The sequence below is a fragment of the Bacillus rossius genome, chromosome 12 (genome assembly GCF_032445375.1).
Source record: "Bacillus rossius redtenbacheri isolate Brsri chromosome 12, Brsri_v3, whole genome shotgun sequence".
NCBI classification, from domain to species: domain Eukaryota; kingdom Metazoa; phylum Arthropoda; class Insecta; order Phasmatodea; family Bacillidae; genus Bacillus; species Bacillus rossius.
In genome coordinates this window covers 49675111-49697793 of record NC_086339.1, presented here as the reverse complement: position 1 = coordinate 49697793, position 22683 = coordinate 49675111, and positions in this window count along the sequence as shown.

Here is a 22683-nt window from a genome sequence, read left to right as displayed (position 1 = left end):
TCTCCATCCAGCTCCACAACTGGGTTCTTTGCCTTGACTCGCGTGCTGCCCGCATCTGGAACAACATGCATCACGGTCAGTCATCTCGTCTCCATCCAGCTCCACAACTGGGTTCTTTGCCTTGACTCGCGTGCTGCCCGCATCTGCAACACCATGCATCACGGTCAGTCATCTCGTCTCCATCCAGCTCCACAACTGGGTTCTTTGCCTTGACTCGCGTGCTGCCCGCATCTGGAACACCATGCATCACGGTCAGTCATCATGTCTCCATCCAGCTCCACAACTGGGTTCTTTGCCTTGACTCGCGTGCTGCCCGCATCTGGAACAACATGCATCACGGTCAGTCATGATGTCTCCATCCAGCTCCACAACTGGGTTCTTTGCCTTGACTCGCGTGCTGCCCGCATCTGCAACACCATGCATCATGGTCAGTCATCTCGTCTCCATCCAGCTCCACAACTGGGTTCTTTGCCTTGACTCGCGTGCTGCCCGCATCTGCAACACCATGCATCATGGTCAGTCATCTCGTCTCCATCCAGCTCCACAACTGGGTTCTTTGCCTTGACTCGCGTGCTGCCCGCATCTGGAACAACATGCATCACTTTCAGTCATCTCGTCTCCATCCAGCTCCACAACTGGGTTCTTTGCCTTGACTCGCGTGCTGCCCGCATCTGCAACACCATGCATCATGGTCAGTCATCTCGTCTCCATCCAGCTCCACAACTGGGTTCTTTGCCTTGACTCGCGTGCTGCCCGCATCTGGAACAACATGCATCACGGTCAGTCATCTCGTCTCCATCCAGCTCCACAACTGGGTTCTTTGCCTTGACTCGCGTGCTGCCCGCATCTGCAACAACATGCATCACGGTCAGTCATCTCGTCTCCATCCAGTTCCACAACTGGGTTCTTTGCCTTGACTCGCGTGCTGCCCGCATCTGCAACACCATGCATTATGGTCAGTCATCTCGTCTCCATCCAGCTCCACAACTGGGTCCTTTGCCTTGACTCGCGTGCTGCCCGCATCTGGAACAACATGCATCACGGTCAGTCATCTCGTCTCCATCCAGCTCCATAACTGGGTTCTTTGCCTTGACTCGCGTGCTGCCCGCATCTGGAACAACATGCATCACGGTCAGTCATCTTGCCCAGTGTCACAATCTTCAACATCTTCAAATAAGTACAAATATTTTTTACCCTCCAACAAGCATAATTTGTACTTAAGTAAGCTGATGCACTATCATGATGTTAATAGTCATGGAATTTTATCTCAAATAATGATTTTTGAAAAGAAAAGAATATTTAATTTATAATAGCTAAATATCAAACAAAAATATAATGAAAAAAAGGGGGTTGTTTGTAAAGTCGGTTTGCGGACAATAATTTTACGTGATGACGTCATATCAAATTTTTTAAATTGGTGATTTTAAAAAGCCCGCCTTAACCTGTTTGATATAACAGAAGAATTTTTGCACGGTGGTTGGCCGGTTCTTGCACGCTCGGCTCAGGCGGAACGTTTCATGCGTGCAGCCGGCGTTTATTGATTTATAAGACGTTATCACGCCAAAAAAAAAAAATCTGTTCCGAGGTATTAAATTTCACGTCTCTAGCCTTTCTGTCCAAGCGTAACGCGTACGACAGACATACAAACTATATTATTATTATGGCTAGACTATAGGGGTCTACAACTGAGCTACCACTTCACATCACAGGTGTGTCCGTGATAAAGGCCTGGCGTGTTGCCGTTGGTCCATTTATGCATAATTCAACAAAGTATAGAAAAATAAGCTAAATAAACAAAGCTAATGTGTTCATACCACATCAAAGGATTTTAATCCATTTTCTAATTAATAATAAATCAATTAATTAATTATTTTTTATTTCAGAATTTTGTACCGATTGTACATTTCCAAGAAACTAAAAATTTTGTCAATTACAATTATTTTGTGAACTTAGCTATTAAGTGATGATAGTCTACTGAAAATGATGTTGGGCCTTTTAAAAAACTAATTAAAAGTATTTAAAGTACAGAAAAAAATTGCATATAAAAGACTCCTAACTTACATACAAGGCTCTCTTTCAACAGTTTAAAATACTTACATTATTATCACACTATAATGATAAAAAGGTGGTTTAGATCCTACTTGTTCTGAATTTGAAAATTTTATATGTAAAAGCTATGTTTGGTTATTTTTATATTTAATTATTTTCTCGAAAATTATTTTGTCAATTTCCAGTGTCTTAATCGTGGAATGTTGTATACTATGTTCATAGGAAATTTTAACATAATTAAATGAAACATTGACTGGTTCCATTTTTAACATGTGTGTGCATCTAAATCGTGGAATGTTGTTTACTATGTTAATAGGAAATTTTACCATAATTAAATGGAACATTGACTGGTTCCATTTATAACATGTGTGTGCATCTTAAATTAACTCAAAGGAGTTTTACAGACCAAATCTAAAATATGCACATTAAGTGTAGAATGTTTTATACTATAAAGGAAATTAAAGGTACCTAACAGCAATGTTGATATTGGTTATTGTTGCATTTATGTAAACATTATTTTGTTGCAAATATGTAGGCACATAAGTTTTTTTATGCCTCTTTTGATTATGGCTAATTTTTTATATGTTGATTGTAAATACGTACCATAGCCTTAAGTTCTCTGCCATAACAAAAGAATATGCAGAATGCATGCATAGTTTAATAAACTAAATACTTGCCATTCCTGTTTTCAAATTTTAATTTGACACACAAAAAATTTGATACTGACTATTGTCTAACTGTAAACTCTGAAGAGAAAAGGTAGTTCGTGAAACCATAACCTTATGACACAAAAAAAAATTAGGTTGTGTGGATTCTGCATAAAACTGTCAAAATTGTAATATACAATACACATTTACAGTACAATGAATTAAACCAGACCGACAAACACAATGGAACTGGTAGAGAAGATAAAAATACAAGTTAAAAATGACTTTACAAAGCTTTTTGTCTCTCAAATTGCCATTATGCAATGTATCACACATAGAACCTGAAGTTCTGCTCTGGTTAATTATCAGTGTCCTTGTGACAAGGCTACGGATGTGTTATAAGTGCAGTATTACTTGTTATGTAACGTTAAGGACACAGAATGCAAACAAAGATGGCCTTGGAACAATCTTCACAGTTTACTGGCACAGTCAATATTTGAACATCAAATAATGTTCAGCTCACGTAATGCTGCAAAAAAAAAAAAAAAAAATGTACCTACCACAGCTAGAATGAAAGTGCACTATGCTGAAAGCCTGGAACTCAGTAATTTTTTTTAAGGTTTTTTATTACTACATTGAGACATGGGTGTAGCCAAGATTTTTTCAGTGGGATATTTTTGTATGAACTTCCACTTTTTAAAGCAAAGTACGTATTTTAAGTACACCTACAAAAGCAAGAAGTACCTCCATTTTACAGAATTTTGGGTAGGCACATCCCTACACCCTCTCCTGGCCAAGCCCCGACGTTCAGACATAAGATTGCATTATTGTTTTACTATACATTCAATTTTATTATCCCTATATGAGACACTTATGCAATAAATAGTGTTTGTAAGCTTTTCAAATTAATTTAATCATCACCTTTTACATATGGATTATATGTAAATCTATATGTACATCCATCCTTCCCATCCTTTTCAAAGTGCATAGATTGAGCCACAATAAATTTGCGGATTTTTTGGGGAGCAAAGTAGACTTGAAGCACATATACATCTGCTTCACAAGAAGTGTTCACTGAATCTAACCTGCCAAAGAATATGACCTTGTTATTAACCATTGAACATTTTAAAAAAAGGTTTTACAGTATGCATATAGTTGAGTTGAGTCTAACCTGGAGTGAAATGAATGTGTGCAATAAATGTGGCTCTACGCATGGGTGCAGCTGCCGCAAACCCAAGGCAAACACCTGGGATTGGTCAATGTTTGCAAAGACATGTTATCTGTACTACTTGCATCACCATAAACTTGCCCACTGCCTGCCTGACTAGTGGCACTAACCACCAGGGGCGTAGCCGGGGGGGGGGGGGGGGGGGTTAGGCCCCTTCTTATCTAAAAGCAGGTTAGCTAAAAGCCTGGGTGTCTTACTGCTATCACCGGCCACTGCACTGGAGGGGAAGAGTAAGCGAGCCCTACCGATTCTCCTTCCCTTCCCCTGCCCCTGTCACGAGCAGAAGCTATAAGGTTGTGACGCCGTGACGGGTCCCAAGCTTTCAAATATCTTACACCTACTGTATTTAACCAGCGCGGTAATTATAAGCAGGTGTTGACTGGGCTTCCAAAAGTGTAAGGATCGCTCTGTGTGTATAGAATTGAGACGACGACATTGTGTCATGTAACTCTTCAAGCTAAAGCTAATTGTTTCCAGGAATAGATCAGTTCTGCCGAAACCCAATCCTTTTTATTCCTTTTTTTTTTGTACTGTCGAGCTTCGAGCATGATTTATGATTTTGAGTGGACGTAAACAAGGCACTTGGATTGGTAAAAATATCTTTAATTAATTTCTTCATCACTCAAACAATTTTTTTTATTAAAAAATAAATAATATTTTTACCATTACAATATTTAAAGTTAAGTACAGAAAACTGCTAAAATAGCACTATTTTACACCTTAAAATCCAAATTTTTTTCCCGGACTCCCCCGTTTTAATAAGGGGGGGGGGGGGATCATGCTTCTTAACCCCCCCCCCCCCCATACACAAATCCTGGCTACGCCACTGCTAACCACGCACTGTAATAGCCAGTGTTCAGCACAAATAAACACACAGCAACATTTACAAAAATATAATACAGTCACAGCCATTGTGTTATGTTTGTCCTTGGCAGCTTGACAAAAGGCACAGCAAAATCTGTGACACTTTATGCATCTAGTAATTGGCAACAAGTTTCTAGTTTGTGATACGGATTCTTACAGTACATAATTTATGTATTCTTGCGATTTAATGGACGAGCGGTTTTTAAATGCTGCAAATAATATACAGACTTAAACAAGAAAAACAAAATAATGTTCCTTAAATATAAGAACAGCGTGGATTGGACTCAATTTGCAGCGTCGAATTTCAGGCGGAGACATTTTGAAGGTAAACGTGGAAGGAGAAAGCAGTCCGAGGCTCCAGCACATCAGCCAAATGAGTTGAAGAGACTGGCTGTTGGCCAGCCCTGAAGGGTTGCTGCACTACTTCAAGAGGGGAGGGGGAGCATGCATCAACTGCCACCATCTCTGGCACCGGGGGCTATGCCTGCGTGGCCACACTGAACAGCGCCTGTGCTGATCGCAGCACATTCTTCAACACCGGCAGAAGGTTGCTTTTCCCGTCGCACGATTGTGCGCAAAGGGACCTCCGAACCAATTTGCTGGTTGTGTCCAGATTTCATACCCCAGTACCTGATCCTCTAAACAACGTCTCGCCAGTCCAAACCGTCAATCCAAAAAAATAATTTTATCAGTCCATCAGCTGAGTGTCGTGGTAGACATCTTTGTTTGTACTCTTTGGTTTTTTTTTCCTTTTTATAACTAAAAGTGCAACTGCAATTGCAACATCCAAAGTTATATCAACGTCGGGTTCGTTACGCCATTTAAAACTCAAGAACGGCTGGACCGATTTTAATGATCTCTGATTTGTTGGATTCGTCTCCGCCCCGAATAGCAGAATAACTATTAAAATATTGATCAAATTCACAGAGAAAAAAATTGGTTGTCTGTAAAGTCGGTTTACGGACGATAGTTTAACGTGACAACGTCATAACAAAACATTGATGAAATGATTGCATACTTTTATGAATAAAATTGAATCATTTTTATTGAATTATCACTATTTAATATGGATACAAAGAAGGAGTGAAATGAAATCTACAATTTAATTGATAAATTTACTTTTATTTGCACTCATTAATTCAAATATGTTTATTACTTTAACGAAGAGATTATTTTAACTATAACTTTTATACATGTTTGCTATTTAACTTCTCCCAATCTGTGTTATTCTGTTAAGGATAGGACGATTATAGGAAATGTAGGTAACGAATGGGAGTGTTTCAAGTTTAATGTTCCTCGAAACTGTCAAATCGATGGTTGTTCCAATCGAGTGGAAGAGAGATAGATGCGGCGCAAGCGTTAAATAAGCGTAACGAGACACAGCGTAACGGGACAATGTGCGTAACGGGACACTTTTTCGTGCGTGTAGCCGGCGTTGATCGATTTATTAGACGTCACGTCAAAAATAATTTTTAAATAAATTAGGTTTGGAACGCCACCATATTCCACAACTGACAGAGCATGTCACGCAGGTTGGCCATAGACATACAAAGTTACAGACGTACAAACTGTCTGTGTTATTTCTCGATGTCCGCCAAGCAACAGCCGCGAAGCTATTCTAACGAAAGTAGAGAGAGGATAAGAAAAACTAGCTCTAATCCGTTTGTCGTCACCATGTTTGGGACAATTGTTTTTACCCATTTTGTGATTTATTGTTTGCTTTTATAATTAAAATTAATTAAAATGAATCACCCAATCACATTAACACTATAACTCTACCACAAAAAAATAATAATAAAGATTGACAACACAAAATCTATGAGAAACTCTTGGAACATTCCAGTGCCGCTGCCTGTCAGTATATAAGCTGTAAGACGAAAAAATGTAATTTTTTTAATTTTATGTTTATGATTTGTTTTGAAAAAAACATATAATGGGTACCGGTCGATTTGTTTATTTGTGCGAGTGTTATTAATAAATATTATTGTGCGAGTATTATTATTAACAATGCCGCGAAAAAGAAGATATCATTCCCAAAAAAGCCGTATTTCAATTAGGCTTCGGAACATCGCGAATCAATCCACTGAAGAACGAGAGATCGCAAGAGAAGAGCACCAAACACAAGAGCAAAGAGAGGCAGCCCGTGAAACGACTCGGTTGGCAATGAGAATTCGTCAAGCTTATCGGTGGAACTGGGAAGACATTCCTCATGACATTGATTTTGGCACCTGTTCGTGCAAGATCGACATTGCGGTAGCAGTTTCTTCTGGAATAGCGGCCACATTGTTAGAAGGATACCGTACGGCTCATACAGCGTTAAAATTGTCTTTAAACCTTCAAACTACTGAACAACGACATTTAACATTGCGAAACACTACGCAATGGTCAAAAGTTTTAGCAGCATCTAAAATCATCATCTGGGACAGATGCACAATGACGGGCATTGAAAGCACTTGACCGAACATTGAAAGATCTGCGCAATGACTCGAAATGTTTTGGAGGCGCATTGATTTTACTGTCTGGCGATTTCCGCCAAACACTGTCAGTCATTCCAAGATCAACTGTTGCATTACTGAACGATCCATCTTCTGAAGATTTCTCCAAGCAATTGCTGACTATCGGTAATGGCCGTGTGCTTGTCGACGAATCGAGCGGATTGGTTACATTTCCTCCGAATTTTTGTAAATTTCGTCTCATCGAAAGACGAGTTCCCGAACATCATTGCTAACCACAAAAATAACAAATCGTTGAGTGAGCGAGCAATTTTGGCGGCTAAGAACAAATATGTGGATGACAAACTTAGTAATTCAGAATAAAATCGTTGGTACTCTGCATTCATTCAAATCCATTGACTGTTTAACAAACGAAGACGAAGCCACCAACTATCCAACTGAATTTTTAAACTCTTTGGATGTGCCTGGCTTACCACCGCGCAATGTACAACTGAAGGTTGACTCGGTAGTCATCATGCTTCGAAATCTAAACAAACCAAAATTATGCAATGGAACGCGTTTGGTGATAAGAAAAGATAATGTGATTCACGCGATGATACTCAAAAGAAAATTCATAGTGAGGAAGTTCTCATTCCCGAGGATTCCGATTATCCCAACCGATATGCCCTTGCATTAGCCATGACGAATAACAAATCACAAGGCCAATCCTCAAGTGTTTAAGGTCTTAACTAGAACATGCATGTTTTTTTCTCATGGTCAATTGTACGTGGCATGTTCACATGACGGCAAACCATCCACTTTATTTGTTCTTGCGCCTGATAACAAAACGAAAAATGTTTATCACAAGGTGCTTCACTGAAGAGAATCAACCTGAGTGCATCCCATGCAGCAAAATACATAGCTTCATTAAAGGAAATGTCTTGCTGACACGCCATTGAAATACTTGATTTTTGTACTTTTATTGAATTTTTAGTATTTATTTTATTACGTTAATAAAATCCTAAATGACGTATAGCTAAAAGTTAACACGACATTCATTGACTGTTAGGCGGTACGAAGTTCGCCTGGTCAGCTAGTTCAACATAAATAACACATACAAAGTACGGACATACATTACCGATGCACACAAAATTACAAAAACCCAGGCTGATTTCAGCTCATTACAACTAATCCCTAAGAAATTCATATAAGTAATGGATAAATAATATTTAATAAACGAAAAGTTTAGAACTAAACCGAAAGTTTTGAACAAGCCTAATTATGAGCGTAGATTGAGGGTGGGGGTGGGAGGGGGGAGAAGTCCGGATTTAAGAAGCCCCTCACTGAGAGGGCCCGCCTGCAAAAGCGTGACTGTGAAATGGGTTTCATGTCTAACTATGGAAAACTCTCTCTCTCTCTCTCTCTCTCTCTCTCTATATATATATATATATATATATATATATATATATATATATATAAATTAATATTTCGTAACCTAGAAATGCTATCTCTCTGGTGTTCCGTGCATTGTGGAAGCAACAGACGCGGTAGAGAATGTTCCGTGAGATCCATATCAGTTTACGGGTCTATGACCAGGATGTTAGCCTGGGAACCAGCTGGTATCCATGTAGGGATGGGTAGTTCGCGAACTACCAGTTCATTTGGAACTGTTCTGACGAGCGAACTAGATGACTAGTTCGTTGTCACCAAAAACAATCGTTCTTTCGTTCTTTGCGTGTTTCTCTTCTCCTACTATGTTTGGTCCTTACTGCGCATGCGCGAAAGATCCCTAGGTGACTAGTTCATCCTGGGACCACTACTGCTCTGATACAAAAGTATCGGATACTTGTAACTAAGTACATTACTGTATCAGTATCAGGTTGGAACAGATACCGAAAATTGCTGTAACAACCCACCTCTATTCCTGGCATGGGCGCAAATCTGTAGGATTTCCAGGGGGGGGCCGTGAATTCTGTGGTTTAAGAATTTTGCACTAGAGGTCAACCGAAACAAGTCTTCTTGATGATAAGCTCGTATGTTATACACTTTATTTTTACGTAAGTGATATTAACAATAAAGCGGAGCAACATATGTTTTAGTAATTATTAATTAATGACTATAAGAAGTGATCTCTCAAACATGTTTGAATAATTTCCTAACCTAAATACATAAAATATCCATGAAAAAATCTATAAAAATAATATACGTGAATATAATGCAAATAGATACACCCCACCCATACATTACCATTTTCCAAAAGTGTGTATTCTAATTTCAGATCTTGAAGCAAAATGTCAGCTTCACCGTAGAGACCGATTAAGTTGCTAAGAAAATCAGTAAAAATTTAATATTAGGGTAACAGATCTAATTAAAATCATCTCAATCTGACGAAGTTTGAGATGTAAAGAGTGGGGTTACATTTTAAGGCTTCCGTACCCAAAGGGTAAAACGGGACCCTATTACTAAGACTCCGCTGTCCGTCTGTCTGTCTGTCCGTCTGCCACCAGGCTGTATCTCATGCACCGTGATAGCTAGACACAACAAATACTAAAAGTATAGTAAAATAAATATTTAAGGGTGCTCCCATACAACCAACGTGATTTTTTGTTCGTTTTTGCTCGATATTGAAAATGGCAACATGTAGACACTTGAAATATTCACAGAATATTTAGTTATATATTCACTTTAAAAATAAATGATTAAATTAAAATAAAACAAATATTTAAGGGGGGGCTCCCATACAACAAACGTGAAAACAGAATAGAATTTCACAAATGATATATTTCTGTTGCCGCTATAACAAGAAATACTAAAACAGAATAAAATACAACAGACATGATTTTTTTTGCCGTTTTTATAGATAATGGTACGGAACCCTTCGTGCGCGAGTTCGACTCTCACTGTGTCGGGTTTTTTTTTTATGCCACATCACATAATTACTGCGATTCAAATGCTGTTCGTGAAATTTTTTGTTCACAGTTTTTGATGCGCCCAAAAACCCAAAGCGCCAAAGCTAATAAACAGATCAACATCAAATGAACGATCGAATCATATTAAAACCCTTAAAAAATATATTATTTAGTAAAGGCATCAACCAGGTAAAAAAGAAAAAAATAACTTAATGACACAAATGAAACATCACGGAGATAGAACTATGAAATTTATCCTACAGCTAATTGAACCACATACATTTCTCGGCTTATATTTAGTATAATCAGTATTTTGGCAGTGAATTATTTAATTAAAATATGCCGCTTGATTAGGTATTAAAGAGACGCGTTTGCTTCCTTATTAACTTAAATACGAATGTGTAAATTTAAATACTTCTTTCTCATTCTTACTTCTGTTTACTCGTGCAGTGTTGCAGTTATCAAATAACAAATATTATAAAGTGATTATCGGCCATGAATTGTGAAAATTATCGTTTGATAATAAAAGAGGAGTGATTTTAAATTCCATATTGACGAGGAAAAAATGTTTCCCTGTATATTCACATGTAATGTACAGAGCAGCTAGCCTTACAGAACGGAGATGAGCTAAAAAAATTCCAGAAAATGGTATATAAGTTTAAGTTCGTAAATAAACTAAATTCTGCTATAATTACTGTTAAAGTATTAAGTTGTTTATTTACTGGAAAAAATAACGTTACATAATCACTTAAATAAAATATATTACCTAACTAATAGTCACTACTTATAAAACAATCAAGCTTACCAGGTGAGAATCAGATTCTGTTTTCCGTTTCTTCCGCGTCACGAACTTATCCATGTTGATGTTTGCCAAGAAAGCAGAAGACTGGCGCACACGAGAGCAAAACCACTTTAAAAACAGACTACCTGAAACCTATAATACTGTCGTGTCAGAGGACAAGGTAGTGTGGGTAACAATGGGGAGGAAATGCTAACGGAACCCTACCCTAGCTTCGTCCTTTGGAATGAACGGTTTCTAGGAATTAAGGGTTTCAAAGTTCTCACTGGAAAACTCCATACGCAGAAGGGGTAAGGGAAAATAACTACGGAACTCGAAGGTAGGAATGTAAAGCATGTCAAAGTGTCTGTCGTCGTTGTAAATAATAATCTGATATATATGTTGTGTACACCATTAACTTTAAAATCACGAAGTGGGCCCCCCCAAGGAGGGGCCCATTAATTCCAGGGGGGGCCCGGGCCCCCCTGGCCCCTCCGGGATCTACGCCCATGATTCCTGGTACCGCTACTGCTCTGATACAAAAGTATCAGATACTTGTAACTAGGTACATTACTGTATCAGTATCAGGTTGGAACAGAAACCGAAAATTGCTGTAACAACCCACCTCTACTAATTCGCTGTTACCAAAAACAATCGTTCTTTCGTTCTTTGCGTGTTTCTCGTCTCCTACTCTGTTTGGTCCTTACTGCACATGCGCGAAAGATAAACACCCCCCCCCCCCCCCCCACAATCATACCACTGTCACCCAATATGCCACGTCTTTCTTTCTTGCTTTCTTCCCTCTCTTACGTTTGTTCTTTATTTGGTCTCGCTTCGTCAGTTCCAAGCAGAGACGTTCCAAGTACTGATCTGAACTACGAAGACCGAAGAGAAAGGGAGTACATATACACACTGAACTAGCTAGTTCAAAGACATAGATAGTTCACACAGTAAGTTTATTTAATTGTGTAGTTAGGCTGTCGGTCATTATTTTCGTTTCGTTCTTTCTTGCGCAATGATGTATCGTTTGACGATCGTGAACTCTTAATTTTTATCTAATATTCTTTAGACATTTACATTACATATTGGCATTAAAAAACGTGTCACGTCAATAAGTGTAATTACGTTAAATTTCAGATAGCCTATACAATCTGAAATTAAACTTTAATTACACATAGACCACACATTACAAAACTACACTAAAATTTAAAGAAACATAATAAAACTTACCTAATACGAAAAAAATCAGCTTAGGTTGTCACAGATGAGAAAACACTATACTATTATTTTGTTTTGTACACATGTGAAAATAAGCACTTTACTTGCAGAAAATAAATTATTACACATTCAAAAATGTAAGAAGTGTGTGAAAGAAAAACAATATGATAGTCGCTCATTTGTAATGGGAGATATTGTTTACAAGCATCGGATTACTGTGTGCCTCTTTTATTTATAGAAAAAGAAATGCCCATAAAACAAAACGTCTGTAACGATTGTGTTGGTGTCATGTATGGAATATTTTGTTTAAACATTGGAAACCGCGATACAGTCCGCGACCGATGTAGTTCAATAGAACGGTTCCTAAAGAACTAGTCTTTGAAGTGACTAGTTCCGAACGAACTAGTTCTTTCCAAAGAACTATATTTCCCATCCCTATATCCGTGTCGTCGGAGCGGTTTGTCCCAGAGGCAGAGCGTGTACGTGGCTCTCGTTCTGAATGACCTTCGCCAGCTGGGAAGGCCTGGGCGCGATAAGATTGAGAAGCGAGGATGAGAACACATTCAAGATCAAGATAACAGGGTAGGAGACTTATGTGCTTTTGAAGTCGCTCTTGGCAATGCTCTTTCTATGTACAAATCTCTATTTCAAATTTCATTTTTAACAGCAAGCGCTTAGTGATAGTACTTGACTTCACGCACATTAATTACCATAAATTTCCTTTCGAATCATGACACCGAATTTTATTATGTGACGGAACAGTACCACGGCGGAGTAAAAAATATTTTTACGTAAATATTTTTTTTCTCCATGCAAACGGAAATCCACACCACAAAATAGAAAACCCTTTCTTTAAAGGACGACTGAAACCCACCATGGAAGGAAACCGAACTCCACTCACTGCTGTCTAAGCTGGGTTCAGAACCGAGCTCCACTCACTGCTGTCTGTGCTGGGTTCAGAACCGAGCTCCACTCACTGCTGTCTGTGCTGGGTTCAGAACCGAGCTCCACTCACTGCTGTCTGTGCTGGATTCAGAACCGAGCTCCACTCACTGCTGTCTGTGCTGGATTCAGAACCGAGCTCCACTCACTGCTGTCTGTGCTGGATTCAGAACCGAGCTCCACTCACTGCTGTCTGTGCTGGGTTCAAAACCGAACTCCACTCACTGCTGTCTGTGCTGGGTTCAGAACCGAACTCCACTCACTGCTGTCTGTGCTGGGTTCAGAACCGAGCTCCACTCACTGCTGTCTGTGCTGGATTCAGAACCGAGCTCCACTCACTGCTGTCTGTGCTGGGTTCAGAACCGAGCTCCACTCACTGCTGTCTGTGCTGGGTTCAAAACCGAGCTCCACTCACTGCTGTCTGTGCTGGGTTCAGAACCGAGCTCCACTCACTGCTGTCTGTGCTGGGTTCAGAACCGAGCTCCACTCACTGCGTTCTGTGCTGGGTTCAGAACCGAACTCCACTCACTGCTGTCTGTGCTGGATTCAGAACCGAACTCCACTCACTGCTGTCTGTGCTGGATTCAGAACCGAGCTCCACTCACTGCTGTCTGTGCTGGGTTCAGAAACGAAATCCACTCACTGCTGTCTGTGCTGGGTTCAGAAACGAACTCCACTCACTGCTGTCTGTGCTGGATTCAGAACCGAACTCCACTCACTGCTGTCTGTGCTGGATTCAGAACCGAGCTCCACTCACTGCTGTCTGTGCTGGATTCAGAACCGAGCTCCACTCACTGCTGACTGTGCTGGGTTCAGAACCGAACTCCACTCACTGCTGACTGTGCTGGGTTCAGAACCGAGCTCCACTCACTGCTGTCTGTGCTGGATTCAGAACCGAGCTCCACTCACTGCTGTCTGTGCTGGGTTCAGAACCGAACTCCACTCACTGCTGTCTGTGCTGGGTTCAGAACCGAACTCCACTCACTGCTGTCTGTGCTGGGTTCAGAACCGAGCTCCACTCACTGCTGTCTGTGCTGGGTTCAGAACCGAGCTCCACTCACTGCTGTCTGTGCTGGGTTCAGAACCGAACTCGACTCACTGCTGTCTGTGCTGGATTCAGAACCGAACTCCACTCACTGCTGTCTGTGCTGGGTTCAGAACCGAACTCCACTCACTGCTGTCTGTGCTGGGTTCAGAACCGAACTCCACTCACTGCTGTCTGTGCTGGGTTCAGAACCGAGCTCCACTCACTGCTGTCTGTGCTGGATTCAGAACCGAGCTCCACTCACTGCTGTCTGTGCTGGGTTCAGAACCGAGCTCCACTCACTGCTGTCTGTGCTGGATTCAGAACCGAGCTCCACTCACTGCTGTCTGTGCTGGATTCAGAACCGAGCTCCACTCACTGCTGTCTGTGCTGGGTTCAGAACCGAACTCCACTCACTGCTGTCTGTGCTGGGTTCAGAAACGAACTCCACTCACTGCTGTCTGTGCTGGATTCAGAACCGAGCTCCACTCACTGCTGTCTGTGCTGGATTCAGAACCGAGCTCCACTCACTGCTGTCTGTGCTGGATTCAGAACCGAGCTCCACTCACTGCTGTCTGTGCTGGATTCAGAACCGAACTCCACTCACTGCTGTCTGTGCTGGGTTCAGAACCGAACTCCACTCACTGCTGTCTGTGCTGGGTTCAGAACCGAACTCCACTCACTGCTGTCTGTGCTGGGTTCAGAACCGAACTCCACTCACTGCTGTCTGTGCTGGATTCAGAACCGAACTCCACTCACTGCTGTCTGTGCTGGGTTCAGAACCGAACTCCACTCACTGCTGTCTGTGCTGGCTTCAGAACCGAACTCCACTCACTGCTGTCTGTGCTGGGTTCAGAACCGAACTCCACTCACTGCTGTCTGTGCTGGGTTCAGAACCGAACTCCACTCACTGCTGTCTGTGCTGGGTTCAGAACCGAACTCCACTCACTGCTGTCTGTGCTGGGTTCAGAACCGAACTCCACTCACTGCTGGTTGTGCTGGGTTCAGAACCGAACTCCACTCACTGCTGTCTGTGCTGGGTTCAGAACCGAACTCCACTCACTGCTGTCTGTGCTGGATTCAGAACCGAACTCCACTCACTGCTGTCTGTGCTGGGTTCAGAACCGAGCTCCACTCACTGCTGTCTGTGCTGGGTTCAGAACCGAGCTCCACTCACTGCTGTCTGTGCTGGGTTCAGAACCGAGCTCCACTCACTGCTGTCTGTGTTGGGTTCAGAACCGAGCTCCACTCACTGCTGTCTGTGCTGGATTCAGAACCGAGCTCCACTCACTGCTGTCTGTGCTGGATTCAGAACCGAGCTCCACTCACTGCTGTCTGTGCTGGATTCAGAACCGAACTCCACTCACTGCTGTCTGTGCTGGATTCAGAACCGAACTCCACTCACTGCTGTCTGTGCTGGATTCAGAACCGAGCTCCACTCACTGCTGTCTGTGCTGGGTTCAGAACCGAGCTCCACTCACTGCTGTCTGTGCTGGGTTCAGAACCGAACTCCACTCACTGCTGTCTGTGCTGGGTTCAGAACCGAGCTCCACTCACTGCTGTCTGTGCTGGGTTCAGAACCGAACTCGACTCACTGCTGTCTGTGCTGGATTCAGAACCGAACTCCACTCACTGCTGTCTGTGCTGGATTCAGAACCGAACTCCACTCACTGCTGTCTGTGCTGGGTTCAGAACCGAACTCCACTCACTGCTGTCTGTGCTGGGTTCAGAACCGAACTCCACTCACTGCTGTCTGTGCTGGGTTCAGTACCGAGCTCCACTCACTGCTGTCTGTGCTGGATTCAGAACCGAGCTCCACTCACTGCTGTCAGTGCTGGGTTCAGAACCGAGCTCCACTCACTGCTGTCTGTGCTGGATTCAGAACCGAGCTCCACTCACTGCTGTCTGTGCTGGATTCAGAACCGAGCTCCACTCACTGCTGTCTGTGCTGGGTTCAGAACCGAACTCCACTCACTGCTGTCTGTGCTGGGTTCAGAAACGAACTCCACTCACTGCTGTCTGTGCTGGATTCAGAACCGAGCTCCACTCACTGCTGTCTGTGCTGGATTCAGAACCGAGCTCCACTCACTGCTGTCTGTGCTGGATTCAGAACCGAGCTCCACTCACTGCTGTCTGTGCTGGATTCAGAACCGAACTCCACTCACTGCTGTCTGTGCTGGGTTCAGAACCGAACTCCACTCACTGCTGTCTGTGCTGGGTTCAGAACCGAACTCCACTCACTGCTGTCTGTGCTGGGTTCAGAACCGAACTCCACTCACTGCTGTCTGTGCTGGGTTCAGAACCGAACTCCACTCACTGTTGTCTGTGCTGGATTCAGAACCGAACTCCACTCACTGCTGTCTGTGCTGGATTCAGAACCGAACTCCACTCACTGCTGTCTGTGCTGGGTTCAGAACCGAACTCCACTCACTGCTGTCTGTGCTGGATTCAGAACCGAACTCCACTCACTGCTGTCTGTGCTGGGTTCAGAACCGAACTCCACTCACTGCTGTCTGTGCTGGGTTCAGAACCGAACTCCACTCACTGCTGTCTGTGCTGGGTTCAGAACCGAACTCCACTCACTGCTGTCTGTGCTGGGTTCAGAACCGAACTCCACTCACTGCTGTCTGTGCTGGGTTCAGAACCGAACTCCACTCACTGCTGTCTGTGCTGGGTTCAGAACCGAACTCCACTCACTGCTGTCTGTGCTGGGTTCAGAACCGAACTCCACTCACTGCTGTCTGTGCTGGATTCAGAACCGAACTCCACTCACTGCTGTCTGTGCTGGATTCAGAACCGAACTACACTCACTGCTGTCTGTGCTGGGTTCAGAACCGAACTCCACTCACTGCTGTCTGTGCTGGGTTCAGAACCGAGCTCCACTCACTGCTGTCTGTGCTGGATTCAGAACCGAGCTCCACTCACTGCTGTCTGTGCTGGATTCAGAACCGAACTCCACTCACTGCTGTCTGTGCTGGGTTCAGAACCGAACTCCACTCACTGCTGTCTGTGCTGGGTTCAGAACCGAACTCCACTCACTGCTGTCTGTGCTGGATTCAGAACCGAACTCCACTCACTGCTGTCTGCGCTGGGTTCAGAACCGAAATCCACTCACTGCTGTCTGCGCTGGGTTCAGAACCGAACTCCACTCACTGCTGTCTGCGCTGGATTCAGAACCGAACTCCACTCACTGCTGTCTGTGCTGGATTCAGAACCGAGCTCCACTCACTGCTTTCTGTGCTGGATTCAGAACCGAGCTCCACTCACTGCTGTCTGTGCTGGATTCAGAACCGAGCTCCACTCACTGCTGTCTGTGCTGGGTTCAGAACCGAACTCCACTCACTGCTGTCTGTGCTGGGTTCAGAACCGAACTCCACACACTGCTGTCTGTGCTGGATTCAGAACCGAACTCCACTCACTGCTGTCTGTGCTGGATTCAGAACCGAGCTCCACTCACTGCTTTCTGTGCTGGGTTCAGAACCGAGCTCCACTCACTGCTGTCTGTGCTGGATTCAGAACCGAGCTCCACTCACTGCTGTCTGTGCTGGATTCAGAACCGAACTCCACTCACTGCTGTCTGTGCTGGGTTCAGAACCGAGCTCCACTCACTGCTGTCTGTGCTGGATTCAGAACCGAACTCCACTAACTGCTGTCTGTGCTGGATTCAGAACCGAACTCCACTCACTGCTGTCTGTGCTGGGTTCAGAACCGAACTCCACTCACTGCTGTCTGTGCTGGGTTCAGAACCGAACTCCACTCACTGCTGTCTGTGCTGGGTTCAGAACCGAACTCCACTCACTGCTGTCTGTGCTGGGTTCAGAACCGAACTCCACTCACTGTTGTCTGTGCTGGATTCAGAACCGAACTCCACTCACTGCTGTCTGTGCTGGATTCAGAACCGAACTCCACTCACTGCTGTCTGTGCTGGGTTCAGAACCGAACTCCACTCACTGCTGTCTGTGCTGGATTCAGAACAGAACTCCACTCACTGCTGTCTGTGCTGGGTTCAGAACCGAACTCCACTCACTGCTGTCTGTGCTGGGTTCAGAACCGAACTCCACTCACTGCTGTCTGTGCTGGGTTCAGAACCGAACTCCACTCACTGCTGTCTGTGCTGGGTTCAGAACCGAACTCCACTCACTGCTGTCTGTGCTGGGTTCAGAACCGAACTCCACTCACTGCTGTCTGTGCTGGGTTCAGAACCGAACTCCACTCACTGCTGTCTGTGCTGGGTTCAGAACCGAGCTCCACTCACTGCTGTCTGTGCTGGGTTCAGAACCGAACTCGACTCACTGCTGTCTGTGCTGGGTTCAGAACCGAACTCCACTCACTGCTGTCTGTGCTGGATTCAGAACCGAACTCCACTCACTGCTGTCTGTGCTGAGTTCAGAACCGAACTCCACTCACTGCTGTCTGTGCTGGGTTCAGAACCGAACTCCACTCACTGCTGTCTGTGCTGGGTTCAGAACCGAGCTCCACTCACTGCTGTCTGTGCTGGATTCAGAACCGAGCTCCACTCACTGCTGTCTGTGCTGGGTTCAGAACCGAGCTCCACTCACTGCTGTCTGTGCTGGATTCAGAACCGAGCTCCACTCACTGCTGTCTGTGCTGGATTCAGAACCGAGCTCCACTCACTGTTGTCTGTGCTGGGTTCAGAACCGAAGTCCACTCACTGCTGTCTGTGCTGGGTTCAGAAACGAACTCCACTCACTGCTGTCTGTGCTGGATTCAGAACCGAGCTCCACTCACTGCTGTCTGTGCTGGATTCAGAACCGAGCTCCACTCACTGCTGTCTGTGCTGGATTCAGAACCGAGCTCCACTCACTGCTGTCTGTGCTGGATTCAGAACCGAGCTCCACTCACTGCTGTCTGTGCTGGATTCAGAACCGAGCTCCACTCACTGCTGTCTGTGCTGGATTCAGAACCGAACTCCACTCACTGCTGTCTGTGCTGGGTTCAGAACCGAACTCCACTCACTGCTGTCTGTGCTGGGTTCAGAACCGAACTCCACTCACTGCTGTCTGTGCTGGGTTCAGAACCGAACTCCACTCACTGTTGTCTGTGCTGGATTCAGAACCGAACTCCACTCACTGCTGTCTGTGCTGGATTCAGAACCGAACTCCACTCACTGCTGTCTGTGCTGGGTTCAGAACCGAACTCCACTCACTGCTGTCTGTGCTGGATTCAGAACCGAACTCCACTCACTGCTGTCTGTGCTGGGTTCAGAACAGAACTCCACTCACTGCTGTCTGTGCTGGGTTCAGAACCGAACTCCACTCACTGCTGTCTGTGCTGGGTTCAGAACCGAACTCCACTCACTGCTGTCTGTGCTGGGTTCAGAACCGAACTCCACTCACTGCTGTCTGTGCTGGGTTCAGAACCGAACTCCACTCACTGCTGTCTGTGCTGGGTTCAGAACCGAACTCCACTCACTGCTGTCTGTGCTGGGTTCAGAACCGAACTCCACTCACTGCTGTCTGTGCTGGGTTCAGAACCGAACTCCACTCACTGTTGTCTGTGCTGGATTCAGAACCGAACTCCACTCACTGCTGTCTGTGCTGGATTCAGAACCGAACTCCACTCACTGCTGTCTGTGCTGGGTTCAGAACCGAACTCCACTCACTGCTGTCTGTGCTGGGTTCAGAACCGAGCTTCACTCACTGCTGTCTGTGCTGGATTCAGAACCGAGCTCCACTCACTGCTGTCTGTGCTGGATTCAGAACCGAACTCCACTCACTGCTGTCTGTGCTGGGTTCAGAACCGAACTCCACTCACTGCTGTCTGTGCTGGGTTCAGAACCGAACTCCACTCACTGCTGTCTGTCCTGGGTTCAGAACCGAACTTCACTCACTGCTGTCTGTGCTGGGTTCAGAACCGAACTCCACTCACTGCTGTCTGTGCTGGGTTCAGAACCGAACTCCACTCACTGCTGTCTGTGCTGGGTTCAGAACCGAACTCCACTCACTGCTGTCTGTGCTGGGTTCAGAACCGAGCTCCACTCACTGCTGTCTGTGCTGGGTTCAGAACCGAACTCCACTCACTGCTGTCTGTGCTGGGTTCAGAACCGAGCTCCACTCACTGCTGTCTGTGCTGGGTTCAGAACCGAACTCCACTCACTGCTGTCTGTGCTGGGTTCAGAACCGAACTCCACTCACTGCTGTCTGTGCTGGATTCAGAACCGAACTCCACTCACTGCTGTCTGCGCTGGGTTCAGAACCGAAATCCACTCACTGCTGTCTGCGCTGGGTTCAGAACCGAACTCCACTCACTGCTGTCTGCGCTGGATTCAGAACCGAACTCCACTCACTGCTGTCTGTGCTGGATTCAGAACCGAGCTCCACTCACTGCTTTCTGTGCTGGATTCAGAACCGAGCTCCACTCACTGCTGTCTGTGCTGGATTCAGAACCGAGCTCCACTCACTGCTGTCTGTGCTGGGTTCAGAACCGAACTCCACTCACTGCTGTCTGTGCTGGGTTCAGAACCGAACTCCACACACTGCTGTCTGTGCTGGATTCAGAACCGAACTCCACTCACTGCTGTCTGTGCTGGATTCAGAACCGAGCTCCACTCACTGCTTTCTGTGCTGGGTTCAGAACCGAGCTCCACTCACTGTCTGTGCTGGATTCAGAACCGAACTCCACTCACTGCTGTCTGTGCTGGGTTCAGAACCGAACTCCACTCACTGCTGTCTGTGCTGGATTCAGAACCGAGCTCCACTCACTGCTGTCTGTGCTGGATTCAGAACCGAACTCCACTCACTGCTGTCTGTGCTGGGTTCAGAACCGAACTCCACTCACTGCTGTCTGTGCTGGGTTCAGAACCGAACTCCACTCACTGCTGTCTGTGCTGGGTTCAGAACCGAACTCCACTCACTGCTGTCTGTGCTGGGTTCAGAACCGAACTCCACTCACTGTTGTCTGTGCTGGATTCAGAACCGAACTCCACTCACTGCTGTCTGTGCTGGATTCAGAACCGAACTCCACTCACTGCTGTCTGTGCTGGGTTCAGAACCGAACTCCACTCACTGCTGTCTGTGCTGGATTCAGAACCGAACTCCACTCACTGCTGTCTGTGCTGGGTTCAGAACAGAACTCCACTCACTGCTGTCTGTGCTGGGTTCAGAACCGAACTCCACTCACTGCTGTCTGTGCTGGGTTCAGAACCGAACTCCACTCACTGCTGTCTGTGCTGGGTTCAGAACCGAACTCCACTCACTGCTGTCTGTGCTGGGTTCAGAACCGAACTCCACTCACTGCTGTCTGTGCTGGGTTCAGAACCGAACTCCACTCACTGCTGTCTGTGCTGGGTTCAGAACCGAACTCCACTCACTGCTGTCTGTGCTGGGTTCAGAACCGAACTCCACTCACTGCTGTCTGTGCTGGATTCAGAACCGAACTCCACTCACTGCTGTCTGTGCTGGATTCAGAACCGAACTCCACTCACTGCTGTCTGTGCTGGGTTCAGAACCGAACTCCACTCACTGCTGTCTGTGCTGGGTTCAGAACCGAGCTTCACTCACTGCTGTCTGTGCTGGATTCAGAACCGAGCTCCACTCACTGCTGTCTGTGCTGGATTCAGAACCGAACTCCACTCACTGCTGTCTGTGCTGGGTTCAGAACCGAACTCCACTCACTGCTGTCTGTGCTGGGTTCAGAACCGAACTCCACTCACTGCTGTCTGTGCTGGGTTCAGAACCGAACTTCACTCACTGCTGTCTGTGCTGGGTTCAGAACCGAACTCCACTCACTGCTGTCTGTGCTGGGTTCAGAACCGAGCTCCACTCACTGCTGTCTGTGCTGGGTTCAGAACCGAACTCCACTCACTGCTGTCTGTGCTGGGTTCAGAACCGAGCTCCACTCACTGCTGTCTGTGCTGGGTTCAGAACCGAACTCCACTCACTGCTGTCTGCGCTGGGTTCAGAACCGAAATCCACTCACTGCTGTCTGCGCTGGGTTCAGAACCGAACTCCACTCACTGCTGTCTGCGCTGGATTCAGAACCGAACTCCACTCACTGCTGTCTGTGCTGGATTCAGAACCGAGCTCCACTCACTGCTGTCTGTGCTGGGTTCAGAACCGAACTCCACTCACTGCTGTCTGTGCTGGGTTCAGAACCGAACTCCACTCACTGCTGTCTGTGCTGGGTTCAGAACCGAACTCCACTCACTGCTGTCTGAGCTGGGTTCAGAACCGAACTCCACTCACTGCTGTCTGTGCTGGGTTCAGAACCGAACTTCACTCACTGCTGTCTGTGCTGGGTTCAGAACCGAACTCCACTCACTGCTGTCTGCGCTGGGTTCAGAACCGAACTCCACTCACTGCTGTCTGCGCTGGATTCAGAACCGAACTCCACTCACTGCTGTCTGTGCTGGATTCAGAACCGAGCTCCACTCACTGCTGTCTGTGCTGGGTTCAGAACCGAGCTCCACTCACTGCTGTCTGTGCTGGATTCAGAACCGAACTCCACTCACTGCTGTCTGTGCTGGATTCAGAACCGAGCTCCACTCACTGCTGTCTGTGCTGGGTTCAGAACCGAACTCCACTCACTGCTGTCTGAGCTGGGTTCAGAACCGAACTCCACTCACTGCTGTCT